At 39.2% G+C, this 27,851-nt stretch overlaps 1 protein-coding gene across 1 annotated transcript in view; it reads right to left on the bottom strand.

Moving 5' to 3' along the window:
• DDC (dopa decarboxylase) overlaps positions 1–21,257 on the bottom strand; it is a 255,579-nt gene extending 234,322 nt beyond the window's left edge. Inside the window, exon 1 of the mRNA XM_073630603.1 lies at positions 21,112–21,257. The gene's annotated coding sequence lies outside the window, so the exon portion shown is untranslated. The remainder of the gene's footprint in view (positions 1–21,111) is intronic.
• Between the last annotated feature and the right edge of the window lie 6,594 nt (positions 21,258–27,851).

Genomic DNA, 27,851 nt, shown 5'->3' with positions numbered 1-27,851 from the left:
ACACAGCATGTCAGCATCTAGGCAAGGAAGAGAATGCATAGAGATAATGTTCAAAATTTGGGTGGAACCCCGCTTTAACTTTCCAGTGCCTACCAATATCTGAAATATCCATTTTAGTTGCAGTGCAACACTGCATAACTGGTGTTTCAAAATGTATTTTTAAAAATGATAAACTCTTTTTTCTAGTGTTTACCTGTCAGTCATATGCCAGCCATTTTGAGTATTACTGTATCCAGCTCCTTTATATAGCACAGGTGGTGGCTTTTCACTGAGTAGCATCATATTTACTTTTCATCAATATGTCAACATTGTGCATTATATATGTACATTATCTCTTTATACATTATGGATTCTGTGCACATGTTATTGGGCAGTACCCATAATTAAACAGTTCTACACAAAGAAGACAGAAAAGGTGCTAGGAAAAGCTATGTTAATATTTTCCATCTTATTTTATTTTAAGATAATAGACCTAATAGGAAAGAGAGTTAGAGTAATGAGATGAATCAATTCAGTCCTGGCCAGCTATGACATGTCAGTATAAGTTATTCTTAACTGAGTTTTCAAACTGCATAAAACATACTGGGGTTTATTCACTAAAAGCAAAAGGGCTGCCGGGGACTTTCACTTTGCAAGGGATTTTCCCAGAGATTAGTGAATGTGGTAAAAACTCACTTTGCAAAGAATACCCAATCATGTACTAGGAAAAAAAAAAAGTCAGAGCTTCACCTTATTGTAAGGGAAAATTTGCTTTAAAGGGAACAGCCTTTTTGCCTTCAGTAAATTAACCCCACTCCCAAAACAAAACAAAACAAAAATGGAAGAGCTTTTTAACAATAAAAAACAGAAAGAAGGGTGGGCCTAGAAATGATATATTGTGGATACATACTGTATTTTTAACACAGAAATACTGTCTAAGACCATGTACACACTATACTGATCAGTGTGGTTCATCCCCATTTCAGCCTTTATACTGAACATAATATATAGCACAAATCAGTAGATGCTGAATGCATTCAATTTTGATATATTCAGAATATATTAATAATTTTAATAAACTCAGATTAAAGTGATTGTAATATACCCAGTGAAGTGATACACAGGGATGACACAAATCCTCCTACATAAGTTGTAGCTGTTTTTCTACAGCCCCCTCTTCTCTACATCTGTGCTAAATGTATAAAACTTGTCTGAGCTGTCAAAAAAAGTGGGCGGAGAGCTGAAGTTACATTCTGCAGAGCTCAGTAAGGAGAGCTCTGAGAGCTGATTGGAGGGAAGGGACACACCCCTCTCCACACAGCTCACAGGAACAGAGCTGAGGCTGTCACTCTGCTGGAGGTCCCTCCCCTGTCACCTTTTTTCTCTTGGTGTCAGGAAAACATGTCAGAAGTGATCCATGCTGACTGCAGAGAAATGGGGCAGCAGACAGAAATGACACTAGTGCTGTTCATTTAGACAAGTCTGAGGACTACAACCACTTTAAATGAATGAGATATTTTTCCCAAGCATCTTCCATGCAGGACACAATAAGGCTTGATTCACACCTATGCGTGTGGCTGCAGGTGCAGGAAATCGCATGGTCAAAATGACCTTGCAATTTCTCTGCGGGACCCATTTTGAAAAAGGTGCATGAACCTTTTTCTGCAGGAAATGTAGGCATGGCGGCCCAGTGAAATGAATGCGCAAATGCGTCCACAGAAACGCTATAGTGTGAACGTAGGGTCAGTCATTCCCTAGAGGTGGAATAACAGTTGTTTTTCCACTAGTTTTTGGATATACTGGGCAATGATAGCAGACAGATGCCCGTTAGACGAAAACTCTTAAGAAAATATACATGAACTAGGTTATCATCTTCACCTCCTCCCCTCTATCCTCTATGGAGTGCTTAGCATTAGCAGCACTCTCTGAGGACTGGAAAAATGTTTCCCCATCTTACCATTGTAGCCAGGTGCTGGGCTGGGCTATAACAATATGGGGAAGTAGACATTGCTATTAATTCTTCTCTCCCACTACTGAGATACTGATGTTGTGCTGCACCATTCTCCTCTGGCCAGCAGGGGGAAAGTTAAAGCCAAGCAAGGGTATAGACTTCTATGCAGCGTGCTGAGAACCCTGGGAGTCAAAGTTTGGAATGTCAGCCATATAATGGGACCCATAGACTCCTTGTACTACAGATCCCAATGTACGCTGTGCAATAGGAGGAGTGGAGAGAGGATTTTTAGTCAGATTGCCTAGGAATGTTTTTCCTCTTGGCGCTGAGGAGAGACAGAGAGCAAAGCACCTGAGAGTGAGGAGACGCACGGGCAGCGCAGAATCACCCACATTACAGATCCTGCACCGCTGCCACAGAGAGGCTGAAGCATCCACGCACTCTCTGTTCCCCACCTCTGATCAGCTGAGGCTTTTAGGGAGAAATTGAGGGGACCCCATTCTACAGCAGCATCCTGGGAACTGGTGAGAGGGCTATCCCCTTATTATTGACAATGCTAGTAGAGACCGAGCCACTGAGAGCAGAACACCAAGTGCATCCAATCCATACCTAAACCATTCCAGCCCTATAACAGACTTCTATCAAATGATAGCTGGCAGAAGAACATCTCATAGGACTGCCCCTCCTGTAATATTATTCTGCAAACCCCTTTTGTTCCCATGCCTCTTCCGCTACCATCCTCCTTTTCTTTTGGACAGTGCATACCCAGTCAGTCTAGGGCTAGTAGTGCTGCCATAAATGCACAGTTCCAGCACTTGGTAGATTAAACTTTACTATCACTCATTGCTGCACTTGACTTAGCCTTGCTACTGTTTATGCTGATCTGGATGCCGAATGTCATCTCATGCTTATTTCTTACTGTTAATCATGTTGTTTGTTAAATTGTGTTGTTGCCATTGTTAATCCATTCATGCTTGCCTAATTAACAATTATATTGGGTGAAAATATATTAAGTTTGCCTTTACTACCTGGTTTGTTGCATGTTAGCAATACTATTGGGTTCTAAGTATTACTTTCAGTGATTTGATGTGATATTGTATGTTTGATAACTCAACCTGGTGTGTCAGAGGGACAGAGGTTCTTGAGAAGGTCAAAGCAAACATCAGAGGACTCATCCTATCCAGCGGCTCCTACGGAGATAGCGCTACACCAACTTCAGAACAAATTAAAACAAGTGCAACTAAAAAACAAACTGGATCAACTAAAGTTACATAGTTACATAGTTAGTAAGGTTGAATAAAGACACCAGTCCATCCAGTTCAACCTGAGTGAGTGTGGGTCTACAACCCTGACCCTTGTCCCTAACCCTGAACATCGCACACTCACATCAGTCCCTACCCTCAATCCAAGGTCCCCATTCATATACTAGGGCCAATTTTGGACAGAAGCCAATTAACCTACCAGCATGTCTTTGGAGTGTGGGAGGAAACCGGAGTACCCGGAGGAAACCCACGCAGGCACAGGGAGAACATGCAAACTCCAGGCAGGTAGTGTCGTGGTTGGGATACGAACCAGCGACCCTTTTTTACTGCTAGGCGAGAGTGCTAACCACTGCACCACTGTGCCGCCCACAATTAGATCCAAATATTCTAAAAGATGATGTCACACAAGCAATTACAGTCCAACTCCAGCCTAAACTGTGTAACCTCTGTCGTTATTTTTTTTTGTTTGCATTCCTATTGAATATATTTTCTCTCCTTTCCTATCGGGGCATAAATAACACAGTGACTGAGGGCTATAGCTTAAAACAATACTTATACTGCTGTTTGTGCCTTCCTGTCCTCACCAAGGATGAGCTGGGTTCAGTCCAAACTCAGTCTGTGCCCAGTTTGTTAGAATCCATAGGAGCTGTCACAATATCACTGCCCCACTGGCTCAATCAGCTATGACCCCACAGCCTCTAAGTGCAGTATTTACTTAGGCAAGCAGTCAAGTGAACACTGACATCAAAGTTGAGGTAAAAAAGCTCATCTTAGGATAAACACCTGTTGGAATAGGTCCTTGACGCCTCCAGTCCATGGGTATAGCAACCGCGGTGGCAGCGGTGGACAGGGAAATGACGGCAGGTCCGAGTCATTCCGGGTACAGCTATATGGAAACCAGCTTGAAGCGCGGCACTGGTAGGTGTGTAATGTGTTTCAGAGCATGCACAAAGCTCATACTGAGCATGCATGCTCCTTTGTCAAGTGAGCTATGAGGTTCGCGCATGCTCTAAACGTTTTGTGTTTTTTTTTCCTTCACCCTGGTGACGTTACACGCCTACTGGCGCTGCACTTCCAGCTGGTTTCCATCTAGTTGTACCCGGAATGACTTGGACCTGCCGGCATTTCCCTGTCCACTGTGGCTACCGCGGCTGCTATACCCTCGGACTGGAGGTGTCAAGGACTTATCCCACCAGGTGTTTATCCTTATGTCACGTACACACGTTCGGACTTGCCAACGGGATAAGCTCCGTCGGCATTTCCGGCGGAAAAATTTAGAGCATGTTCTCTAAGTCTGTCGGAAATGCCGACAGAAAAAGTTCGATGGGGCATACACACGGATGGATTATCCGACCAAAAGCTCCCATCGGACTTTTTCTGTCAGAAATTCCGACCGTGTGTACGCGGCAGAAGATGAGCTTTTTTACCTCAACTTTGATGTGAGTGTTCACTTGACTGCTTATTTTTTGTACTAAATAAATACTGCACTTAGAGGCGCTTTTTCGTTTTCTTTACATGTAGGTTTTCCAGATTTGGCTTCACCCCGAGAAGAGTTTTGCCCTTAGTGTGTGCTTTTTACTCGATATCTACTAGCTGATAGGTATTATTCACCTCTCTATGGACTCCCCCTTTTTATGGACTTATTGGACTAATCCTTGATAATCTACATGCCTTCTATGTAATTATCCTGTGCGCTGGCATTTTATTCTTTTTTTGTGAACAAAAAGGCAGGAATGTTCATCATTGACCTAACATGGCTATATTTAGTCAGTGTCATTAACCTAATATGGTCATGTGGCTATATTGGATCAATGGCGTTACAAACATCCCCCTCTCTTTTGTGTAGGTGAAGCACAGCCCAGTCGCAGCTGATTTAGGCTGGAGGGGATGCAATCATGTGACAGATTTCCACAGGTTCCTGCCAAATTTGGATCGAACCAAGTTCAAATTGAACCCAGCTCATCCCTGGTGGCAACCATTGCCCCCATTTCTTTTTGGGGTTTTACAGGGACAGGAAATTACAGAAAACCTTTCTCAAGAGATTACAGACAGATATTAAAACTTGACGGAAATTTTAACTCTTCCCCACTCAATCCAGAAAAAAAAGCTAGACTGAATTAGGCTTCAAGTAACAGTGATTTACAGTAGGAACAGAATTGCTACAGTATATGTAGCTTAGACACTAAGCCATTTACTACATTTGAAGCTAGTATACAGAATTACCAGTTTCAGAAGTTCATTGTGTTTCCCAATCAGCTGTTGGTTATTACCTCATACCAGCAAATTCTAGTTGAATATATATCCATTGAAGGTGGTTACAACAGCTGTAGCAGCTGCACATCACAGGAAAAAAACTTGTATCTTGTAATAGTTTTTTTGAAAACACCAATTAATAATAAATAATAAATATTATTGGTTGGATGTTAGAAAATACCACTATCAACATGCACATAGATATTATACAAGGGTGTGCGTTTGTGTGCTCAACAGATAGACTTAAGCGTTGTACACATGGGCCGAATGTCAGACGGCATCAGCCGGTTCAGTAGAAACCATCCGACATTGGGTCCGTGTGTACTGCAGTCGGTCTGACAGAATCCGGCCATTTTGTCGAAGAGGCATGACCGAAAAAGGTCAGCTGATTGCCTCTTGATCAGCAGACCCGAGTGTTCTGGCGTGGGAGTTCCACCTTTTAGAACACAAGAGGACAGCAGGGGAGTTCGCTGTACTAATGTCAGATAGTTAGTACAGCGGTTCCTTCTGAGCTGTCAGTTTTTTTCCATTTAAGCTGCTGGGGCACAGACAGCAATCAAAACATGACAGGCATTATAATCTTTCTCCACTCTTTTTGAAACTTAAAAAAAGTTTTGCTTTTACTTATACTTGAAGGTGTATTAAAGGATAGGATTACAAAAATCCGGTAATTGCAGTTTTAACTGTTCACAAATCTCAGAAGTTTGCCAAGCACTATTAGAGGTCTTAGGCTCGATTCACACCTATGCATGTTGCTTTTGAGCATTTTTGGAGTTTTTTTTGTCATGCTTGCCACGTTTTTGAGCAGCGTTTTTGTAGCGTTTTTACAGCGTTTTTGCGGCGTTTTTGCCGCGATTTGAGTTTTGCGGGTTTTTTTTGCATTTAAAAAAAAAAAAATTAAAAAAAAAAAAAAAAAAAACGGCAAAAACGCATCAAAAACGCTGTTAAAACGCTGCAAAAATGGTGCACTTGTGTTTTTGATGCTTGTCCATTAAATTCCATTACATGCAAAACGCTGCATTTTGCATGAAAAAAAGTCCCTGACCCTTTCCAAAAATGCAGAGATGCAAAAAGGCATTGATGTGAACATGTTCCATAGGAACCCATGTTAAAAAATTCCCATGCATTTCTGCAAAATGCAAAATGCATCAAAAAACGCTCTAGTGTGAATGGAGCCTTAGGGTTTTGGTGCATTAAAGTATAACTGAAGGCAAAACTTTGTTTTTTTGTATTGGATAGAGTGGAGAGGGATTAGAATACCTGACTATTTTTTTTTTAATTGCTGTTAGGGAGGTTCACCCCCTCTATTTGTCTTGTTTACCATTATAATTGAAAGTAAAAGAAAATCCCGAATTTTGGGTTGTCTCCAGAAAAGTAATAGAGGGGAAATCTTCCAATGAGGACACTAGTTCTGGTGACCTGAGGGTGCCCATAGAATTCCCTTGATTTGCAGGGATTTCCTCTCACTTCATGTTTGGCTATGGGGCAGGAAGTGAAGGGAAATCTCTGCAATGGGGCACAGATAGCGAAAAAAATTCTGACAGGGGATATAACTAGGGTTGCCACCTCATCCCTTTAAACCTGAACACATATGAATTACACAGGTTCTGAGGCTAATTAAATGCAGATAAGGCAAGAAGTGAGTTTAGTTACCATCTTAATTAGCCACAGAACCTGTGTAATTAATATGTGTTCGGGTTTAAAGGGATGAGGCGGGAACTCTAGTTATAACCCTCCCTTGCTCTATCCAAAATGAAAAATAAAGCTTTGTCTATAGATCTTCTTTAAGTGCACTGTTGCAAACAGTCAGCTTCAATGTTTGTAAAGTTTATATTTCATTTTATTTAATTGAGCCTTCTGTATTTTTTGCTAGATAGTCTGATCCCAGCTTTGTCACTCTCAGCCCTACCGTCAGGGCTGGACTGGGATAAAAATTTGGCCCTGGACTTCATCCAGACCGGCCCACTTTATTTGTGCAAACAAGCACAAAAACAGTATATAAACTTTACGCAATTGTGCAAAAAAAACATAAGTAGCATAACATAAGGAGTCCTCACTAACCTCTTTTACTATTTCACTTATTCTCCTCTGTATTTTTCTCATCTTTCTCACATCACTGTGTGAAGTTGAGGGCCAACCAAGAAAGCCATTACTTTGACAGGCTGTCACTGAAACCAGCCCACTGAGCCATCGGCCCACCGGGAAACTCCCTGTAGTCCCGATGGCCAGTACAGGCCTGCCTACCGTGTTGTTAGACAGATTAGATCCAGCCATACAAAAATGTAGAAGGCATTGAATTTGAATGGTCTTTTAGAATCCAGGGAAACATCCTCCATATGCTTAAAAGCCAGATTCAATCACATTCTACTGTTGTGTCTTTGGTGAGTTAAATTGTCTATGGCAGTGGTTCTCAACCCTGTCCTCAAGTACCCCCAATAGGCTATGTTTGCAGGTTCTCCTTTATCTTGCACAGGTGATTTAAATCACACTCAGTGGCTTGGTATTTTGCACAGCTACTTTATCTAAGAGAAATTCCCAAAACATGGCCTGTTGGGGGTACTTGAGGACAGGGTTGAGAACCACTGGTCTATGGATCCTCTCTCCCCGCTGTCATAATTGAAATTGGCACGGAACATTACAGCGGAGCCTAGCGGAGCAGACATGCATTGTTAGAGCTCCACACCGCTGAGGAGAGAAGAGAAGGACAAAGCGGAGCCTGCAGGCTCAAAAGGTATCCATTTGAACCTTTCTGGCCCTGGGAACAAACTGTGAAAGTTTGGGCAGGAAATATGGTACTGGGAGGAAACCGTGGCAGAAATAAAAATCACCTCACAAAGAGCTCACAGGCACTCACTGCAGCTGAAGCAGCTCCAGTCACCTCACAAGATACAGCATCAGGGCGCTCTCACAGACAGAAAATGTCACAGCAAGACTCTCCATTTGAGTCAGATACAGAACAAATCCTCTCACAAACTTCTCCACAAGCCTCCTCAGCATCCCCAGTAATATTATTACAATTTGAAAAGATGCTTCATAAGGCTTTAAAACAAACCTCAGACCAAATAACAAAAAGCCTAACCAAAGAAATAAGAGAGCTGGGAAACCGCACCGCAGCCCTAGAAATAAAAATGGATGAAATTTAAATTACAACCCAAGAAAATATAACAGAATTGGAACAATTAAAAAAAGAGAATTTAATACTTCAAACTAAGCTTGAAGATTACGAAAATAGAGCCAGACGTTCAAACTTGCGCATAAGGGGAATACCTGAAACTGTGACAGACCTGCAATCTACTATTACTGCTCTATTACAAGAACTAAAGCCAGATATCCCTATTGAACGTTTAGAACTCAACAGAGTACACAGAGCCCTCACAGCCAAAAAGAAAGATGGACCCCCACGTGATATAATCACAAAATTTCATTATTACAGAACGAAAGAACAAATGCTAATTGCTGCAAGAGAAAAAAAGGAACTTAATTTTCAAGGACACAATTATCAAATTTTTGCTGACCTATCTCAACTTACTATTACTAAAAGACGATCCATGAAACCCCAACTAATGGAACTGCAACGCCACAACATTATGTATCAATGGGGCTTCCCCTTTTCAGTCAGATTTAACTACCAAGGTACAATTTACAGAAGCAGATCAGCAGATGAACTACAACAAACCCTTTTAAAATTAAATCTGACAGAACCCACAAGCAGCAACACTCCCACACGCAGAAGAATGGCATCATCTTCACCTTCAGGCAGCACCCAGAAAATTTCAGAACAAAATGGGAATCATCATTCTCACAAAAGAGGCCATTATGCCACATCATCCATGGACCAAGAAGATTCAATGGACTGACATCCTAATTCCTGATATCTCTTCATTTATTATACTAAGAGATGGTTCTCTATAAAAAACCTATATTTATAACTGAATGTAACTGCATTCTGATAGTCACACACTGTGTGGGATCATGTTACATTCCAGTTATATTTCTTATTACTTCTGATTCATATAGCCTTAGAATATATAAGTGAAATAAGGAAATTCTTGTTCAGTTATATATTATCAAGTAATAACAATAGATTTATTACTTTTTAGGACAAATATGTTCAATAATCCAGAAGTAATGGAAGCTTTTTCTTTCTTTTCTTAAAACAAATATATTATTACCTAACTAGTTCCTAGAACTATGTTTTTGTTTATTCTAATCTGAAGCAATACAACCTCAATTTTATGAGTTAACATATCTAAACAGTTGCATATGAATAAAATATGTACTTGTTTACTCTAAAAGGGTTAAAATCCCAAAATAATTCAAACTATCTTCATCAATACCAAAGTTATTAACAGTACCTTTCTAACTGAATTATTTAGCCTAGGGCAAGACTAACCATATACAACCACCCTGGAATAAATAATTTCAACAAAAACTATATTCTGTACTCCAATTAATGAAACATCATTTTGATGTCTTTTGACATAGCACTTCTCTCCTGTAAGCGGAAGATCCGTGTACCCCCATTAGCCCTCCTCATTCTCCCAACCATATTATGTGGGAGTGTGACGAAGGCACTTATTCCCCTGAGAGAGATATTTATTCTCTTTCACGGGTAAATTGTGATTACTTGCAAAAAATAATTTATACAATGTATCATCTAATCTCATATGTTTTTTGTTTACTCTTTACTCCAGAATTCACTGGTTTCTTTTCTATCTATTCATCTCTTCAGTCCACACAGGTTGATCTGCGCAGTCAGCTCTGCATAACAAAAAGTAAGTCAAAACTATTTGATCTATTGCCATGGCACCACTGAATATACTTTCCCTGAATGTTCAGGGAATAAATGTCCCCCAAAAAAGGACCAAAGCCTTCCGTACTTTCCATAACAAGAAGGCTCACATAGTATGCCTCCAAGAAACACACTTCACCAAAGATTCTACTCCAAAATATATTTCTCCTTTTTATCAACAAATTTACACGGCTTCTGCCTGTACCAAGCAAAGGGGAACTCTAATTGCATTTCACCGATCCACACCATTCACCTTATCATCAGAAATTAAAGACCCAGAAGGTAGATACCTGATACTCATGGGTTATATAATGGATACAGCAATCACGGTGATTTCCTACTACGCTCCTAACAAACAACCTACACCATTCCTCTCACATATATTACAAGTGATTAATACACACAAAATAGGAACAGTGATAATGTGTGGGGATTCGAACCAGGTCCTCCTCCCATTTCTAGATAAATCACCTTTTACACCATCCAAAATAACCTCTAGATTACCTTTTTCTCAACTTCTTTCCAAATACAATCTGGTAGATTCGTGGAGAGAAAGTAACCCAATGAAAAAGAAATTCACTTATTTCTCGCACCCTCATCAAACCTTCACCAGAATAGATCATATTTTTCTAACAATAGGAATGATACCAGAAATTATTGCATCAGATATAATTCCGATTCCATGGTCTGACCATAATGCAGTATACACTACTATAGCCTCAGCCATACCAAAAGCGCATGACCCAACGTGGTACTTACCGGACATAATGCTCAAACACCCACTACATCAGATGGCCATTGAACAAGCTTTAAAGGAATACATATCAATTAATAATACAACAGACATCTCCCCAATAACACTGTGGGAAGCTCATAAGCCTGTCTTGCGTGGTACAATACAAAGACAAATGGCACTATTTAAATGGGAACGCAAAAATCTAGCAAAAAAACTAGAACTCAATTTTAATGCAGCCTACATATCATTTCAAGATAATCCATCTCAGAGTACAAAATCTCATCTGGAAAAATCTAGATTGGAATACGATCTATTTCTCACTGAGTCAGTTGATAAATCCCTCAAACGCTCCAAACACAATTTCTACATGAATACAAACAAACCAGTACATATTTGGCTCGGGCATTAAATTCAACTAACAAATCTTTCAAACCAATACGTTTGAAATTATCAAAAAATGTTTACACTTGTAATCCAGTTAAAATAGTCCATAAATTTCACTCACATCTCGCAACTTTATATAAGACAAACAATGAATTTAATCCTACAGAGGCTGAATCCTTCTTCTCAAAAATAACCTTACCTGAGTTATCTCAGAATCAAAAAAGCAGTTTGGATGAGCCTATAACTATAGATGAAGTTGCTAACGCCATAAAAGACCTAAAACTTAACAAAAGACCAGGCCCAGATGGATACTCGGCTTTATACTATAAAACATTCTCAGAAATACTCTCTCCCATTCTCACTGAAACGTTTAACAAACTTCTAGATGGACATTCTTTTCGGCAAGAAACACTAATGGCAATTGTTTGTATGATCCCAAAACCCCTTTCTGATGATACTTCCTGTGTGAATTATCGGCCTATCTCTCTGTTAAACCTCGATATTAAATTATTAGCAAAAATAATAGCAAAACGCCTTAATAGCATTATAGGAAAATTAATACATAGAGATCAAGTAGGCTTCATGCCAAATAGACAGGCAGGCGATAATATACGCAGGGCAGTGTTATTGGCACATATTGCTAAAAAACGGAAAATCCCTTTATGTTTTCTATCTCTCGATATTAAGAGGGCATTTGACACAGTATCCTGGCAATATATGCAATATTCATTACAAAAATGGGGTTTTGGACCCCACTTTTTAACATGGATCAAGGCATTATATAATAAACCCAAAGCCTATGTAAAATATGCTGGATACAAATCTGAAGCCTTTAATATCGAAAGAGGTACCCGACAGGGTTGCCCATTATCTCCCTTATTATTTGCCCTTATACTCGAACCCATGGCCCAATACATCAGAACAAACCAAACTATAACTGGCATTGAAGTAGGAGGTATTACACACAAATTATGTATATTTGCAGACGATATATTACTTTTTCTATCATCACCACAGGTCTCTGGTCCTAACTTAATACCAGCTCTTGATGGATTTGCAGCCCTATCCGGCCTTATGATTAATCCTAAGAAATGCCTAATGCTTAATATTTCACTCACAAACATGGAATTGATCCCGGCTAGGGCTGCACTCCCATTCACATGGGCAGAAAAATCAATCCCATATCTTGGAATTCATTTAACAGCATCTCATTCTGACTTATTCTCAACCAATTATCCTCCTGTATTAAGACAGATCACAAATCTAATAAAACAATGGTCGCAACTTCCTTTATCCTGGATAGGGAAGATTAATGCAATCAAAATGACTATTCTACCCAAATTGCTTTATCTATTCAGAGTCCTCCCTATTCCAATTCCTTCCTATTTTTTGAGAATAGTACAAAAAAGAGCAACTTAGTTTATATGGGGCTCTTCTAAACCACGTATACCTATACACACACTACATCTTCCCAAAAATAAAGGAGGCCTGGGATACCTAATTTTACTAACTACTACAGAGCAGCACATTTGGCCAGTCTGTCCAAATACCATGCAAAACAGGAAATCCCATTATGGGTATTTATAGAGGCTTCAGAAAATGACCCTCTATTAATATCAAATTTATTATGGCTTGATCCTAAAGACCGCTTTAAAATTCATAATCCCATAACTAAACACTTCTTATCTCTCTGGGATAAACTAAAAACCAAATATCAGTTACAATCTCCACACAATCCTCTCCTTTCTTTTATCAGAAATCCGGCCTTTTATCCGGCATGGATCTACCCAAATTCTTTTAAAGCTTGGACAACATCAGGCATTCAGACACTAAATGACTTCATAGCATCTAAATCATTCCTTTCATTCCCATCGCTTAGAGAAAAATATGATCTACCAAACTCTGAGATATTTAGATATCTCCAAATCAAAAATTTCTATACACCATTCCTAAAGGGGGATACACCATTATCCCAATTATCCATTTTTGAATCAATCTGTACAAAAGATCCATTTGCTAAAGGTACAATTTCATCACTTTATAAGAGGTGGGAGGAGGACCTGGGACGAACTTTAGAAGACACGGACTGGTCTAACATATGGCTCACATCTAAGTCATCTTCACCCAACATCTTAGCACTGGAGACAAATTATAAAGTCCTAACTCGCTGGTACCTTGTACCCGCTAGAATGGCAAAATATTCACCTAATACCTCAGCTCTTTGTTTTCGAGGATGCCCAGAAATAGGCACATATTTACACATATGGTGGACGTGCCCAGTAATCCAAACCTTCTGGAAGGAAGTCTTTGTGTTTGCATCTAAAATATTTAAAAAAATAATACAACCAGATCCATATTTAACTTTACTTAATCTAAAACCGGAATGGTTAACACTCTCTCAATTCAAACTTATGATCCAACTAATAACGGCTGCAAAACAAACAGTGGCCAAGGCATGGAAATCTCCTACATTGGTACTAGCAGAAACAATTCACAGAATGAATAATACAATGTCCCATGCTAAGATGGTAGCCATCGATCAAAATCAAATTCCAAAATTTGAAAAACTTTGGCATCCTTGGATAAAACAACAGTTCCTGTCAAACTTCAATGACTCTGTCCTGTTGCCATGGTAACAGATTAAATGACTTACAGAGACACCCATTCTAAGGCTTCAAAGAGAACTAAAAAGAATAATAAACTGACGAGCGGGACAACCTTGTGGACCATACCTCTACCTTTCAACCCTTTTTCTTCTTTTTCTTTCCTTTTCTCCACCTTACGATTAAAGCTCATTATCAGAATTTATTTGACCTATATACACTCTACCTGTAAACAATATGTATAGTAGGTATAAATCATTTAAATACCTACAAAAGTAACTAAGGAAATGATATATATCTTTAATTTAGGTTTACGTAAACCCAATGTTTAATATTTGAAATTTCATTATATTTACCTATAGAAACCCTACTGTAAAACAATGAGCTTACTTTATAGATCCTTGTAAACTTACTTTATGTATCTTTATAACATTGTATACTCAATAAACTTCTTTTGACAAGGAAATTGGCACAGCGGTGTGTGGATCTGCATGCACAGCCGCTTCATTTATTCACAGAGATTTGTGAATGTAGAAACTACATGTTTAGTCTTCCACCGTGGCAGACAGTTTGTAGATCGGCATGCTTGTAGTCCATTCCCATTTCTTCCAGCTTTCTAACTAAAAGCCCATACAGAGGTAAAGGCAGAAAGCTGTGTGCAAGAGAGTGTGCAGGAGCCTGACATTGCAAATGGGATTGGCTGATCGCAGGTGCAATGCTTTGCAGGCTCCTGTGAGAAAAATTAATAAATGCATTTTTTTTCATGCTAAAATATGTGCATGTATTTATTTTTTCCCCTAAATGTGAATTTAGCTTCAAAGGGCAACAGTGCCTGTCTCTATTTAAAGTAGAACTAAACAGGATTTTTTTTTTTCATTTTGGATAGACTAAGGGAGGGTTATAACCCCTGTCAGTTCTTTTGCCATTTGTGTCCCATTGGAGAGATATTCCTTTACTTCTTGTTTCCTTGCCATAACAGCAAGTTAGTCCAAGTAAGAAAATATGTGCTTGTCACCAAGGTCACCAGAACTAATGTCCCTATTGGAACAATTTCCCTTTACTACTGTTATGGGCACAACCCAAAATTTAGGATTTTCTTACAGTGAAAACAGCAAACATGACAGGTAGAGAGGGTGAACTCCTCACTGGGGGGGCAAAGAAAAAGCAAATCTAATACATATTAAAATTGGGGTATATAGAGAAAAACAATGCTGCCGAAATACAATATAACAGTTTTGGCACAATCTTGAATGCAATCTATAGGTTGATGTCTTACACCTATGACTCAATGATATTACAATTTCAAGGAACATAATGTGATGTATTTAAAAATTACTTTAAACCTTTTTCTTTAATTCATTATACATTTAAACATAAAGGTAACACCAAATGTGTTAACTAAAAGCACATGAATTTTTCTGCAAATTTTTTGTAGTATAGTATATCACAAGTTATGCCAGGTCATTATGAAACATGAGATGACAGTATTGTATTTATTCTTTTTAACTCACACTTTTGCAAATGTACACACACACATTTTTATATAATATAATATCGTTTGCATATAAAGTAGCAAAACTAAAAAGTAACAGAAAATATTTTGCAGAAGACATACTTGTATGAACAATATTAAGCACATGTGTGCTTAAGGAGCTGCAGATAAAGTACAGGAGGTCAGTTGTTGCTACATCGATGGCTGGTCTGAATTAAGAGTTAAATGTAAATAACTATATACTGCAATTGGTCCTTGCATGCCAGCATGTACTTTGATGACTTTAAACTTGTCTGGTCATTAAATAGCAGGATGAACGCAAATTATTTCCATTTCATGTGCTTTTCTTTCCAACTTCAATTTAACCCCATAACACATTACAGTGTTCTCTTTGCATGGGAGGTGTAGAGTGCGGGAAATTGATATTTGGTTTCATAGTGTGGAATGACAAGTGGGCACAAATTAGGAGCCCACAACATGGGATTGTGGCCAACACACTAATTAATAAAGTTTTCTAATTAAAAAAAAAAAAAAGACATCCTGTAACGAGGCTTGAGGCAGGAAACACCATTTTCCTGCATGTGTATGGGGCTATAAAAGGCCCTGCATGACAGACCGCTTTGCAGTTGTCCTGGATCGGCTTGACAAGCTCCCCCTCTGCCCCACCCTGTCGCTGGCACCATTATGTGGTTATGTCACCCTTGGATCAAAGGGGGACTTCGCTTTATGAATTATTAATTTATCGCTCGAGTTCTATGACTAAGCGAGTTCTACGTTTGTTTAAAGTTTTGAATATATATTTATTTACTTATTGATATTTTAATAAAGTTTAGTAAATCTCAATTTAAATACCAATAAAGGTGCCGCTGCCATTTTAAATACCAATTGTATTGTGTTGTGTATTATTTATTATTAATATGGTTAGTTAAATGCAGGCGTGCGACCTACAGTCCCAAGAAATCTGTAGTGTGGAGTGCAATTACTCATTTTGGCTTGGTGGCTCTTAAACATGCAAGAGCCTCAAAAAGGGAACCATTTGGGGAAATTTGGGAATGTTGGCGCATCCCACCAATAGTTTTAGAGACTACATGTACTTATTGACACAAACTGAGGGTTACAAGCCAATGCGTTTTGGGGGCTCTCAAATGCCCTACTAGATCCCCCTTTATTGGGGTGAAAACTATAAACAATACATTAGCAAAATCATCACATAATGGAGGATAAGTTTAAAAGTAAAATCACCTCAATTAGGCTAGTAAAATGTAAATGAAAATGTAAATAAATCCTACCAAAAATAAAGTAATGAAGATATTGGTAGATAGGTGGATAAAATATGTAGTGACTGGCAGGTCATAAGTTCAAAAGATAAAAAGATGCATAGACATACATAAAAAATAATGGTAAAAAAACATTCTTTTTATGAGTGTTTTCAAGCAAGATTCACATAGCTTTCATTCAAAATTTACACCATTTTTAAATGGATTTAATTGTAAAATGTTAAATTATGAACATAAATGTTATTCAAAAATATGGAAAATTGCAGTGCTTGAGCTGAAAGTCTCCTTCAGTATTTTTTTAATAAACTTCCACAAAAAAAAGGGTATGCAAAAATCCTGATTTTCCAAGCAAATAAATCCTCAGTCCTTTTGTGTATAGTGCAATGATATGGGTAAGACTCCTAAAAGTGTCAACTGCCACCACCAAATCAGGATGAAAGGCTTACAAAAAAAGATAGACCCCAGGAGGTCAGTATACACTTGTGTATAGCACGCCAGCATACCTGGAGCAATGGCGCTACAAGCAGCCAAAAATGCACTCCTCTTACTGTGCCAGTAGATATTCCTCAATTGCCCCCAAATTATATAAGCAAAGGATGCTTCAATCATACAGATCATCCAAAACAGTTTATTAAAAATCAAGATAAAATCAGCATCCAAGAGCTCCTCCGTATGGGTTTTTCCACAAAGAGGATGCCATCAGGGATAGTTTTCTCTCTTTATGGGTAACAGACTTTTTATATATACATTGTTTGCTCTACATGCTTCTATCAAAATGAACATAAATGTACAAAATATTTTCTTAGCATTTTGCCATTATTTTTTTGTATGTCAAAACCTATATTTAGCTCTTGTACTGTAGCTTTTGACCAGTTGATCTTTTCGTATTTTATTATTTTATAACTGTATTAATGGCTTTATTTACATTTATTTATAGTTAATCCTAATATTCAAACCTGTTCTCCACTACGTGACTATGCACATATATATCACTCATATTTTTAGCCCTGATGTAGGGGTCATTTGGGAGCTTGTGAAATGTAAAGACGGTAACATACGCACGGTCGGAATATACAATGAAAAGCTCCCATCAGACTTTTTCTGTCAGAAATTCCGACCGTGTGTACGGGGCACAAGATACAATAAATATTTTTGAACTCCAAAATTTACATTTTGAAGATAGATGGGAAGTGTGGAAAAAAATTGTTTGCGCCTTTCGAATGTAATAATATATTTGTGTTACAAAATTCAGAATTTTAGCAAACCTTTTCCCCAAAAGTGTCACATTTTAAGCCCTCTGGATGATAGAAATAATAGAATAAGTAAATAAAAGTGGCAAAGCTTTCTGTGGCAAAATAAGTTTGCCTGTATGACCCATAATAATAAACAGTGAATAGTTCACTTGGATTTTTTTTATTTTTTTGTGAAATTATCATAAATGGTTTTTGGTGTGGTCATATTAGCTCAGCATTCCACTTCTGCCATACAGCTATAACAGTGTTTCTCAACTCCAGTCCTCAAGGCGCACCAACAGGTCATGTTTTCTGGATTTCCCTCAGATGAAACGGCTGTGGTAATTACTAAGGCAATGAAACTGATCAAATCACCTGTGCAAAATAGTGGAAATCCTGAAAACATGACCTGTTGGTGCGCCTTGAGGACTGGAGTTGAGAAACACCGAGCTATAAAATACCGGGGAACTCCCATTTCATATGAACATAACTTAGCAAACTGCACTGCTAATCTTGTTTTCTGAAATTCTGAAATTTAATACTTTTGGAGTCACTGACCTAGAACAGGAAAGCTACAAGAAGGGTGTGCACATATGTTTCAGGTCAGTGATTCAAAGCTGAAGCCAAAAACGGAATGCAACCAGCATTTCCAGAAAGAGATTAGTAGAGACATATTGGGGGTTATTTACGAAAAGCAAATCTACTTTGCACTACAAGTGCAAACTACAAGTGCAAAGTGCACTTGAAATTGCACTGAAAGTGCAGTCGCTGTGAATCTGAGGTGTAGATCTGAAATGAGGGGAAGCTCTGCTGATTTTATTATCCAATCATGTGCAAGATAAAATGCAGGGTTTTTTTTCCTTGCATGTCCCCCTCGGATCTACAGAGACTGCACTCCCAAGTTCACTTTCAGTGCAATTTCAAGTGCACTTTGCACTTGTAGTGCAAAGTGGATTTGCCTTTAGTAAATAACCCCCATTGCATTTCTCTCTTGACAGATTACCCATGACAGCTTTCACACAGAGCCGCCCATAGTGTCGGCGGTAAAACGTTGCTATTTTTAGTAGCGTTTTATTGTCAGATTTGCGGTGCATTTCGGCCGCTAGCGGGGGCGCTTTTACCCCCCGCTAGCGGCCGAGAAAGGGTTACAACCACCCGCAAGGCATCACAATATCTGCGTTTTTCCGGTGGTATCGCAGCGCTGCCCCATTGATTTCAATGGGGAGCAGCGGTGGAGGAGCGGTAAACACACCGCTCCTTCACCGCTCCAAAGAAGCTGCTGGCAGGACTTTTCCTGACGCCCTGCCAGCGCACTGCTCCAGTGTGAAAGCCCTCGGGCTTTCACACTGGAGACAATGGAGCAGCTGCTTGAGGGCGGATTGCAGGTGCTATTTTTAATGCTATAGCGCCTGCAAAACGCCCTCAGTGTGAAAGGGGTCTTAAGGTACATGACACTGATTGTCAGTGTCAAATTTCTGTAGCCATTTCCCATGTGTTTCTGCTGCCCTGCTTAGAACAAATATTCTGGCTAATAGTGACTCAATTGTTAGCTTTAACTTAACTGATTTTGTCCCGTTACAGTAATGGGTTTCGCAAAATATAAGTTTTGTCAGTTACAGAATTAGAGAAATAAGCTGGCCTTCAATAGGATCTACAGTATATGACTACAATACTAAACTTTCTTAGGATCATTTCTTACATGTTTAAATGGAATTGGTCACATAAGCTGGATACAGACTATACAATTTTCTGTAGATATTTTCCTTCAGATTTACCAAAACCATATAATATGAGGTCAAACCTTAAGCCCCGGTTCACACAGGGGCGACTTGTCAGGCGACTTAGCCGCCTGACAAGTCGCGTCCCGTTCTGTGCTACGGAACCGTTCTAATAGGAGCGATGCAAGTCGCTCCGACTTAGAAAAAGGTTCCTGTAGTATTTTTGGGGCGACTTGCATAGACTTCTATACAGAAGTTGTTTTGCAAGTCACCGCTGAAGTCGTGTGCAGGTCGCCTTGGTGAGTCGACCTGCAAGTCGTGCCTCCCCTGTGTGAACCGGCAGTAAGAGTTTCAATTTGCAATCAGGCATGCCCTTGCACTACATGGTTTTGGTAAATTTAAAGGAAATCAGAAAACAAAAGTTGTATAGTGTGTATGGGGTCTAAGTCAAATACAGTACCTGTGTGAGAAGCTACAGAAGGAAGATGTCATTTTCTGATTCATGAATATATACACTATCTCAGCGATAAGCATATCACCTTAACAGTTAAGCGATAAATAGGAAAAATGTATGTTTCTGAAAAAAAAAAAAATTAGGAACAAAAATCTTCCAGCTTGATGGAAAATTATTTATGCCAATAAGACTGAAGCCTCTGAAAACATGTGCGTATGCTATATGTTACTCAAAGAATATGTTTATAGAAGGGAAGCCATCATTTTAGCATTTTAAAAATCCTAAATAGAAACTACAAATAAACAAGAATAAATATATAAAATGTAATTATTTTATTTTCAAAAGTATTCCTATGTTATAAAACAAAGGGTGTCAGTCCCTTTTTTGTACAAAAGCACCTGAAAGATTACATCCAAAGGCTGTCAGATGTCTTGTTGGAAAAACATTTCATTTTGCCTGATAGATCACATGTGAAAGGGGATCGGAGTAAGCCCAACTACATCTATTTTTAGTGTATGGCAATCATTTAAAAAATGGGCAAATGGCATATGGGATGGGCAGCAGTGCCCTGTAAACCAACATAACAAGTATTGGACTAAACATGCTAAGCCTCTAATCTAAATACATTTAAGAAATGCGTGTATTACCTTATGTTTTTTGATTTCAGGGCTGCATGTGTCCTGCCTTACAGTGGTTGTACAACAACAGTTTAAAAAGAAATTCAACATTTTCAGTAACACATTTACCTAGAATTTGCTGTTTTCATGCTTGATTCATTATAAATATTTCGTGATTCCCGTGAAATTTAAAAAGAAACAATTTAGTGGAGAGTTAAGTTAGTTCTTATGAGATAGAGCCTCAGCAGTGTTGATCATGTAGTGTGAACAGAAAAGCTTGGAGAGTTGCTGTAATCCAGTTATTTATCTTCTTGGGATTAGACAGGCACAAAGCTGCTAGGTAAGAGAGAATGTTACTTACAGTTAATGTAAATATCCTGGCTCTTCAGCTGTTCTCCTCTTAGATGTGATACTCTGGTTAAGCAGCTCACACTATAAAACCAGCATACCCACTCCCCTCTGGCCAATCAGAGACACTGCATGTCATTCAGCCGTCATCTGCAGCATCTCTCAAATACAAAAGCCACCGCTTGTATGGTAGAAACATATGTTTGTTGTCTGTTGTTTTACCCATCATGGCCAAACATGCTAATTATGTTATCTGATTGATTCTAGACTATCAAGATCGACATTTTTCATCTGACATTATGCCACTGGCGGGACACAAAACTGCTCAGATTTAATACAAAACAGGGACTATAATTTAGGAATGTTATACTTACCTTAGTAAAAAAAAGATGAAGCTGTGTTAACTTTAACCACGTCAATACAGGGCACTTATACACCTTCCCGCCCAGACCAATTTTCAGCTTTCAGTGCTGTCGCAATTTGAATGACAATTGCGCGGTCGTACAACACTGTACCCAAACTAAATTTTTATCTTTTTGTTCCCACAAATAGAACTTTCTTTTGGTGGTATTTGATCACCACTGGGATTTTTATTTTCTTCTAAACAAATAAAAAAAAGACCGAAAATTTTGAAAAAAAAATGCTTTTATTTGTTTCTGTTACAAAACTTTGTAAATAAGTATGTTTTCTCCTTCACTGATGGGCACTGATGGGGCTGCACTGACGGGCACTGATAAGGCAGCACTGAGGGGCACCGATGAGGTGGCACCAATGAGGTTGCACTGATGATGGGCACTAATATGCGGCACTGATGGGGCACTGATAGGCGGCACTGATGGGCACTGAAAGGTGGCACTGATATGCAGCACTGATGGGTACACATAGGTGGCACTGATGGGGACTGAAAGGTCGACACTGATGGTCACTGATAGGCAGCACGGATGGGCACTGATAGACGGCACGGATGGGCACTGATAGTTGGCACGGATGGGCATGGATGGGCACTGATGTGCACTAATGGATGGTACTGATAGATGCCAATGAGTGCCAAACAATAATGCCTGCCAATCAGTGATGCCCATTGTGGGCACTGATTGGCACCCATTGTGAGCACTGATTGGCATCCATTGTGGGCACTGATTGGTGGTGTCTAGTGGTGGGCATCACTGGTGGTTCCTGTTGGCGTCCCTGGTGGTAGCGGCTTGATACTCTGGCAACGTCATATGACGTCCAGTCAGGATATCGCACCCACTTTCCCGACATCATATTGCTATATGGCTGGCGGTAAGTGGTTAACCACTTCAGCCCTGGAAGTATTTAACCCCTTAATGACCAGGTCATTTTTTGCGATACGGCACTGCGTTACTTTAACCGGCAATTGCGTGGTCATGCGACGCTATACCCAAATAAAATTGGTGTCCTTTTTTTCCCACAGATATAGTTTTCTTTTGGTGGTATTTGATCACCTCTATAAACAAAAAAAGGGCGCCAATTTTGGAAAAAAAAAAAACAATATTTTTAACTTTCTGCTATAAAACCTATCCAATTAAAAAAATTTAAAAAATCAAATTTCTTCATCGATTTAGGCCAATATGTATTCAGCTACATATTTTTGGTAAAAAAAATCCCAATAAGCGTATATTGATTGCTTTGTGCAAAAGTTATAGCGTCTACAAATGATGGGATATTTTTATGGAATTTGTATTTATTTATTTATTTTAATAGTAATGGGGGCGTTCAGCGATTTTTAGCTGGACTGTGACATTGCGACGGACAAATCGGACACCTGACACTTTTGACACTTTTTTGGGGACCAGTGACACTAATACAGTGATCAGTGCACTGTTATGCACTGTTACTGTACTAATGACACTGGTAGGGGAGGAGTTAACATCAGGGGCGATCAAAAGGTTAAGTGTGCTCCTAGGGAGTGCTTTCTAACTGTGTGGGGGTTGCTCTGACTGGATGAAGACAGAGATCAGTGTTTTGCTTAGCAGGAACACAAGATCTCCATCTTCTTCCCTGTCAAAACGACGATCTGCCTTGTTTACATAGGCAGATTGCCATTCTGCCTCTCTGGGGAACGATCGCAGGTGGCTGATGGACATCGGGTCCACCAGACCCACTGATTGGCATCCCCTGTGTCCAATCAGCATGCGATTGCTCCTCCGGTGGTGCGCGCGCATGTGCCACCCAGTGGCTATAGCAGGAAATGACGTACAGGTACGTCATTTCGTGCAATAGAGCCGACGTGTCGCAGTAAATATGCAGTAAGCGATCAGCAAGTGGTTAAATACCCAGTCAAGGTAAATGAACAAAAAAACTTGCACGTGATTATCAATTCAACATTCACTTTGCAAGGTGAACACACTCATTTAGTAAATCAAGCCTGATGCATGTTGTAGGGACATAACAGAAAAATAGAAAAATGTAGAAATGCACACCCTGGGGTTGACTTAGTAAAAGAGTAGTATGTTCCCTTTAATTTTTTTCAAAGCTCTTTAGTCTTTATAAGTGACACCTCTGTAGATTTAACAGCGGTGACTTGAGATCAAAAGCACGTTTAATTTAAAAAAAATGAGTATGGATGCTATGTCAAGTTACATGTTCCAAATTTTTTTTTTTGGCAAGAGGGCCTTTATGCTCTTCCTAGCATAACATACTTGAGTATGAACAAGTATGAAAAAGATTACTTCATTTATGTTACTTTTTTAAAATACAAGTCATGCTTGCCTGAGGCCAGGTAGCTAGCACATTTTGCACATCTTATTAGTATAATTTGCTTCATCAGTATGAGATACTGATGTAATGTAATAGTAAATACTGTAAATGTCATCCCACACTGGGATCCCAAAATCAGTAAATGAGGTGAGGGTGTATTGACAGTGGAAGCATTGCAGAATAAAACAAATAAGAAGGAAGCCACCACATGACACAAGTGCAAATGTAGCCGTATTCTAATAATGCACTACACCAGTATATCAAGGCTTCATTTGCAAATCGCCTTTTGTGTGCTGGCTTCCTTCTTATCTGAATAATAGATGTAGGACACATGTCCCAGTAATTAAATTTGTTAGTTGTTAGTGGTCAGAGAACCAGCATAATGCATTGTGTGCCACAGAGACAGATCTTATCCTTTTCCTGGCCATCATGCACACATTTTATTACCTGAGGCTGTTCTATTGGGTCTACACCTTATGTCTTTTGTCATCCTGTTATCTGCTTTGCATACTACAGGTTATCCACTTCAGCCCCGGAAGGATTTACCCCCTTCCTGACCAGAGCACTTTTTACAATTTGGCACTGCGTCGCTTTAACTGCTAATTGCGCGGTCATGCAATGCTGTAACCAAACGAAATTTGCGTCCTTTTCTTCCCACAAATAGAGCTTTCTTTTGATGGTATTTGATCACCTCTGCTGTTTTTATTTTTTGCGCTATAAACGGAAAAAGACCGAAAATTTTGAAAAAAAATGATATTTTCTACTTTTTGTTATAAAAAAAATCCAATAAACTCAATTTTAGTCATACATTTAGGCCAAAATGTATTCGGCCACATGTCTTTGGTAAAAAAAATGTCAATAAGCGTATATTTATTGGTTTGCGCAAAAGTTATAGCGTCTACAAACTAGGATACATTTTCTGGAATTTACACAGCTTTTAGTTTATGACTGCCTATGTCATTTCATGAGGTGCTAAAATGGCAGGGCAGTACAAAACCCCCCCAAATGACCCCATTTTGGAAAGTAGACACCCCAAGGAAATTGCTGAGAGGCATGTTGAACTCATTGAATATTTATTTTTTTTTTGTCCCAAGTGATTGAATAATGACAAAAAAATAAAAAATAAATAAAAAAAAAAAAAAATTACAAAAAGTTGTCACTAAATGATATATTGCTCACACAAGCCATGGGCATATGTGGAATTGCACCCCAAAATACATTCAGCTGCTTCTCCTGAGTATGGGGATACCACATGTGTGGGACTTTTTGGGAGCCTAGCCGCGTACGGGGCCCCGAAAACCAAGCACCGCCTTCAGGATTTCAAAGGGCATAAATTTTTGATTTCACTCCTCACTACCTATCACAGTTTTGAAGGCCATAAAATGCCAAGATGGCACAAAACCCCCCCAAATGACCCCATTTTGGAAAGTAGACACCCCAAGCTATTTGCTGAGAGGCATGTTGAGTCCATGGAATAGTTTATTTTTTGACACAAGTTGCGGGAATGTGACAAATTTTTTTTTTTTTGCACAAAGTTGTCACTAAATGATATATTGCTCACACAGGCCATGGGCATATGTGGAATTACACCCCAAAATACATTCTGCTGCTTCTCCTGAGTACGGGGATACCACATGTGTGGGACTTTTTGGGAGCCTAGCCGCGTACGGGGCCCCGAAAACCAAGCACCGCCTTCAGGATTTCTAAGGGCATACATTTTTGATTTCACTCCTCACTACCTATCACAGTTTTGAAGGCCATAAAATGCCAAGATGGCACAAAACCCCCCCAAATGACCCCATTTTGGAAAGTAGACACCCCAAGCTATTTGCTGAGAGGCATGTTGAGTCCATGGAATATTTTATATTTTGACACAAGTTGCGGGAAAGTGACAATTTTTTTTTTTTTTTGCACAAAGTTGTCACTAAATGATATATTGCTCAAACATGCCATGGGCATATGTGGAATTACACCCCAAAATACATTCTGCTGCTTCTCCTGAGTACGGGGATACCACATGTGTGGGACTTTTTGGGAGCCTAGCCGCGTACGGGGCCCCGAAAACCAAGCACCGCCTTCAGGATTTCTAAGGGCATAAATTTTTGATTTCACTCCTCACTACCTATCACAGTTTTGAAGGCCATAAAATGCCAAGATGGCACAAACCCCCCCAAATGACCCCATTTTGGAAAGTAGACACCCCAAGCTATTTGCTGAGAGGCATGTTGAGTCCATGGAATATTTTATATTTTGACACAAGTTGCGGGAAAGTGACAATTTTTTTTTTTTTTTTTTTGCACAAAGTTGTCACTAAATGATATATTGCTCACACAGGCCATGGGCATATGTGGAATTACACCCCAAAATACATTCTGCTGCTTCTCCTGAGTATGGGGATACCACATGAGTGGCACTTTTTGGGAGCCTAGCTTCATACGGGGCCCCGAAATCCAATCACCGCCTTCAGGATTTCTAAGGGCGTTAATTTTTGATTTCACTCCTCACTACCCATCACAGTTTCGAAGGCCATAAAATGCCAAGATAGCACAAAACCCCCCAAAATGACCCCATTTTGGAAAGTAGACACCCCAAGCTATTTGCTGAGAGGCATGGCGAGTATTTTGCAGCTCTCATTTGTTTTTTAAAATGAAGAAAGACAAGAAAAACGTATTTTTTTTTTCTTTTTTCAATTTTCAAAAGTTTGTGACAAAAAGTGAGGTCTGCAAAATACTCACTATACCTCTCAGCAAATAGCTTTGGGTGTCTATTTTCCAAAATGGGGTCATTTGGGGGGGTTTATGCCATCTGGGCATTCCATGGCCTCCGAAACTGTGATAGGCAGTGAAGAGTGAAATCAAAAATTTACGCCCTTAGAAAGCCTGAAGGCGGTGCTTGGTTTTCGGGGTCCCGTACGCGGCTAGGCTCCCAAAAAGTCTCACACATGGGGTATCCCCGTATTCAGGAGAAGCAACAGAATGTATTTTGGGGTGTAATTTCACATATTCCCATGGCATGTTTGAGCAATATATCATTTAGTGACAACTTTGTGCAAAAAAAAAAAAAATTTGTCTTTTTCCCGCAACTTGTGTCACAATATAAAATATTCCATGGACTCGACATGCCTCTCAGCAAATAGCTTGGGGTGTCTACTTTCCAAAATGGGGTCATTTGGGGGGGTTTTGAACTGTCCTGGCATTTTATGCACAACATTTAGAAGCTTATGTCACACATCACCCACTCTTCTAACCACTTGAAGACAAAGCCCTTTCTGACACTTTTTGTTTACATGAAAAAATTATTTTTTTTTGCAAGAAAATTACTTTGAACCCCCAAACATTATATATTTTTTTAAAGCAAATGCCCTACAGATTAAAATGGTGGGTGTTTCATTTTTTTTTTTCACACAGTATTTGCGCAGCGATTTTTCAAACGCATTTTTTGGGGAAAAAACACACTTTTTAACATTTTAATGCACTAAAACACACTATATTGCCCAAATGTTTGATGAAATAAAAAAGATGATCTTAGGCCGAGTACATGGATACCAAACATGACATGCTTTAAAATTGCGCACAAACGTGCAGTGGCGACAAACTAAATACATTTTTAAAAGTCTTTAAAAGCCTTTACAGGTTACCACTTTAGATTTACAGAGGAGGTCTACTGCTAAAATTACTGCCCTCGATCTGACCTTCGCGGTGATACCTCACATGCATGGTGCAATTGCTGTTTACATTTGACGCCAGACCGACGCTTGTGTTCGCCTTTGTGCGAGAGCAGGGGGGGGCAAGGGTGCTTTTTTTTTTTTTTTTTTTTCTTATTATTTTTTTGCTTTTTTATCTTATTTTTAAACTGTTCCTTTCATTTTTTTTTTTTTAATCATTTTTATTGTTATCTCAGGGAATGTAAATATCCCCTATGATAGCAATAGGTAGTGACAGGTACTCTTTTTTGAAAAAATTGGGGTCTATTAGACCCTAGATCTCTCCTCTGCCCTCAAAGCATCTGACCACACCAAGATCGGTGTGATAA

Source organism: Aquarana catesbeiana, linkage group LG05, assembly GCF_042186555.1.
Source record: "Aquarana catesbeiana isolate 2022-GZ linkage group LG05, ASM4218655v1, whole genome shotgun sequence".
Taxonomy (NCBI): Eukaryota; Metazoa; Chordata; class Amphibia; order Anura; family Ranidae; genus Aquarana; species Aquarana catesbeiana.
The sequence above is the reverse complement of the archived record's forward strand: the minus strand, read 5'-3'. Positions and strand labels throughout refer to the sequence as shown.